The sequence below is a fragment of the Dasypus novemcinctus genome, chromosome 10 (assembly GCF_030445035.2).
Source record: "Dasypus novemcinctus isolate mDasNov1 chromosome 10, mDasNov1.1.hap2, whole genome shotgun sequence".
Classification (NCBI taxonomy): Eukaryota; Metazoa; Chordata; class Mammalia; order Cingulata; family Dasypodidae; genus Dasypus; species Dasypus novemcinctus.
In genome coordinates, this window is record NC_080682.1 from 36,061,580 (window position 1) to 36,065,501 (window position 3,922).

General features: G+C 36.0%; 1 pseudogene; it reads right to left on the reverse strand.

Moving 5' to 3' along the window:
* Window positions 1-1,666: 1,666 nt before the first annotated feature.
* LOC101441259 (olfactory receptor 4C16-like) lies at window positions 1,667-2,585 on the reverse strand (annotated as a pseudogene).
* Window positions 2,586-3,922: the final 1,337 nt, after the last annotated feature.

The window sequence follows — 3,922 nt, forward strand, 5'->3', positions numbered from 1 at the left end:
ATTCATCTTTTTCCTAAAAGCACCATTATCCATTTCCATTTTCATAGAACTCTGCAGAAAAAAGCCTCTGACTATATTTTGTCCTTGCTGTCTACTATTTATTAACTGCTGCTATCTGCCATTCTAGAATCTCATAATTCTCATTGATACCAGGAACCAAAGTTCTAGGAAAGCATCTTAATTTATCATTTCCACAAAGTATCTAAAAACACTAGTGACCCTCTTACCAGTGCATTCCTTATTTTATTAAGTGAAAGTAGTGTCTTCTGGATCCTCTGAGAAAAGATAGTCAGCTCACCTATATTTTGTCTTTAGATTCTACATTCTCAATGCTCTGAGTCTTCTACTCCCTTCTCCCATAGAAAATTAAGGAACTTACTCCATCTTTATTTCACTTGCTGGGGGCTATTGTAGTAGACAGAATACTGGCACCAAAGATGTCCATACTGTCAGGGGAATTAAGATGACAGATAGAATTAATTAAGGTTGTTAATCAGCTGATCATAAAATAGGGAGATTAAACTGAATTATCCAGGTGGATTTAATGTAATCCCAAGAGTCCTTAAACTTGGAAGAGAGGGCAGAAGAGACATTCAGGGAGAGGTTAGAGTAGAAGAAAAGTCTAAAGGCATGCAACATTTTTGGTTTTGAAGGTGGAGGAAAGGGGCCATGATTAAAAGGATGTGGCATCCCCTAAAACATGGAAAAGTGAAGGAAATAATTCTTACCAAGAGCCTCCAATAAAGAACTTAACCCTGTCGATAATTTGATTTTAGCCCAGTAAGATCTCCCTCACACTGCCAACTTAGAGAGCTATAAAAATCTATAAAATATTAATTTTCTGTAATTTGTTACAGGAGCATTAGAAAATGAATACTGCTATCATCCTGTGTATAACTCCACATAAACTTGTCAGAACATCAAACCTCAAGTCAAAGATGAGTGCCTTCATTTAAAAAATTCTTCAGTCTTTAGACTTATATTCAAGATCCCATCCCATGTGAAGTGTTCCCTGTATTAATTAGCTTGATCCTGCAATTTCCATATGTATATCATTTCCTTCTAAAATAAGGATTGCACTTTCATGCTTGGACTTTCCTAATACTTGCTTAGGATTAACACATGGTAAAGATGTCAAGTATAAACCCGTGAATTAGAAGGGAGATCACCTAGATTATATGCACTGCCCCTTTCAACATGAAACCTCTATGATTATTTGAATTTCAAATTTTCTGCTGAATCTTTGATCAGAAATGCTGGGGCTGAAATATCAAATAAAGGAAACAGTCTGGAAGAGGACACATCTATAGTCAGAGGATATAAATATATAGAGGGTAACTCTAAACAGAAAACACCAGACATCAACATAAAGAAGGGCAGAGAAACACCAAATCAAAATCAAGAGTAATACTAAGCAGGCAGACAGACAACAGTGAATAACATCTAAGGCAATGGGCCTTAGTTTTGTACCTGGGGTTATCTTTTCCTCTACGTAGAATTGACTCAATACTAACCAGTGTATATGCTCACATTGTCTATTTTTGTGAAGAAACTAACTCTCATGCTCTAAGATAGGGTTATATCTTGAAACCACAGTAACAAGAAAATATTGTCCATGAAATTTTCTAGGTCAATCCAAACTATGAAGAAGGATTTAAATGTCTATTCATCCTTTGTCATATGAGATCAATGTCTTACTCCATAACTTCCTCATGGCTGTTTTTACTTCTGCATTTGGCAGTGTAAAAATCAGAGGGTTTAGTAAAGGTGTTCCAATTGTCTGAAATACAGCTATCATCTTATTCATGGGGAAGGTGGTTGCGGGATGTGTGTATATAAATATGCAAGGAACAAAGAACAAGATAACTATGATGATGTGAGAGATGGAGGTAGAGAGTGCTTTTCTCTTCCCTTCAGCACTGTGGTATCTGAGAGAATGTAAAATGATAGCATAGGAAACCATCAGCATGATAAAACTAACTGTGCAAATGACACCGATAATAAATTGATCGCACAGATGTCTGTATAGGCAAGTTTCAAAAAGGGCTGCAAATCATAAAAATAGTGATCAATCCCATTGAGACAATATAAAGGTAAACTTAAAGCCAGAAAAATCTGAACTACAGAATGCACACAGGATCCCAGCCAGGCTACTGCCACCAACACACTGCAGACCCACCGGCTCCTGATGGTAGCATAGTGTAAGGGCTTGCTGATGGCCACATAGTGGTCAATGGCCATGAGGATAAGGATGAAGATCTCCAGGCAGCCAAAGAAATGGAATGAAAAGTCTTGGATTATGGACTCACTGAAAGAGGTAGTGGTCTTCTTTGAAAAGGCGTCCGCAATCATTCTAGGGGCTATGGAAGTAGAGAAGCAGGTATCAGATAAGGATAAGTAGAACAGGAAGAAGTACATTGGACTCCCAGGCATCTGCTGGTCTTGATGGTGACAATAATCAGTAAGTTACCCAGCAAGGTACCCAAGTAGAAAAGTAAGGAAATGATGAACATTATCTTCTTCCCAAAAGTATCTTGGGTCAACCCATGCAGAATGAACTCAGTCACATTATTATGCAGCTGCATGATTTCATGAATGAGGAGAAGATGTAAGTGTGAAATGGTTTATCTACAAAAATAAAGAAGTTAATATATGGCGATTTTATGTAATAACATAAGCAAATTAATTCACAGTGCTGTGTAATGAAGTAGACTATTTTAAGAAAAATAAATATTCCCCATCTGAGACAGGCTAGTGGTTTCTTCTTAAGTCACTTTAAATCTTTGTTATTCAATTTTTGATAACACTTTGTAAGGTCATCAAGACTCAAATAAGCTTAAAATGTGATACTGTCCTGAAACACTCTTCAAATGTCCTTCTAAGTGTGAAATGGTTTATCTGCAAAAATGAAGGAGTTTTATTAACAACAGCCATCTTTTATTTATTTATTTTGTAGGAGGTACAGGGGATTGGGAACCTGGGATCTTGTACATGGGAAGCAGGAACTCAAACTACTGAGCTACACTGCTCTGCAGACTAATGGCTATTAGTGATGGGAGCACTATAAGATGAATGCCATTAATACCACAGAAATGCATAATTGAGAGTGTAAAATGGAAATTTTGGGTTATAGCTATGTTACTGCAATAAAAAGTTTTAAAACCAAAAATAAATAAAGGAGTTAATATATATGGTGATTTTATGGAATTATATAAGCAAACTAATTCATAGTACTGTGTAATGATATAGGCTATTTTAAGCAAAATAAATATTCCTCATCAGAGACAGTCTAGTGGTTTATTCTTAAGTCACTTTAAGTCTTTGTTACTCAATTTTTGGTAACAGTTCAAGGGTCATCAAGACTCAAATTAGCTTAAAAGGTGATACTTTCCTGAAACACTCCTTAAATGCCACTCTTTCTTAGCTTTGACTTGATGCTGCTGTTATTATTTTGACTTATTAAGTGAATGTGAAATCTAGACACATGACTCCAATTTGTTTTTGCTTCAATATTATTTACTTCAATTTATTATTTACTTGGGACCCAGGTTTTTTCATGGTTTGCCATTCAGCATTAAAGATATATTTTTCTGCCGTTGTTAAGTTAATGCAGTCAAACACTCCCCATCCCCCCCAAATAATGCCTTATTTGAGTATATATGTATACATTACATATGTTATACATATTTATACATATATATAAATATATATGTCCCACTTCTTTTTTTGTCTTTATTTATTTTTTAATGTTACATTAAAAAAATATGAGGTCCCCATATACCCCCCACCCCCCTCACCCCACTCCTCCCCTCATAACAACCTCCTTCATCATTATGAGACATTCATTGCATTTGGTGAATACATCTCTGAGCACTGCTGCCCCTCATGGTCAATGGTCTACATCATAGCCCACACTTTCCCA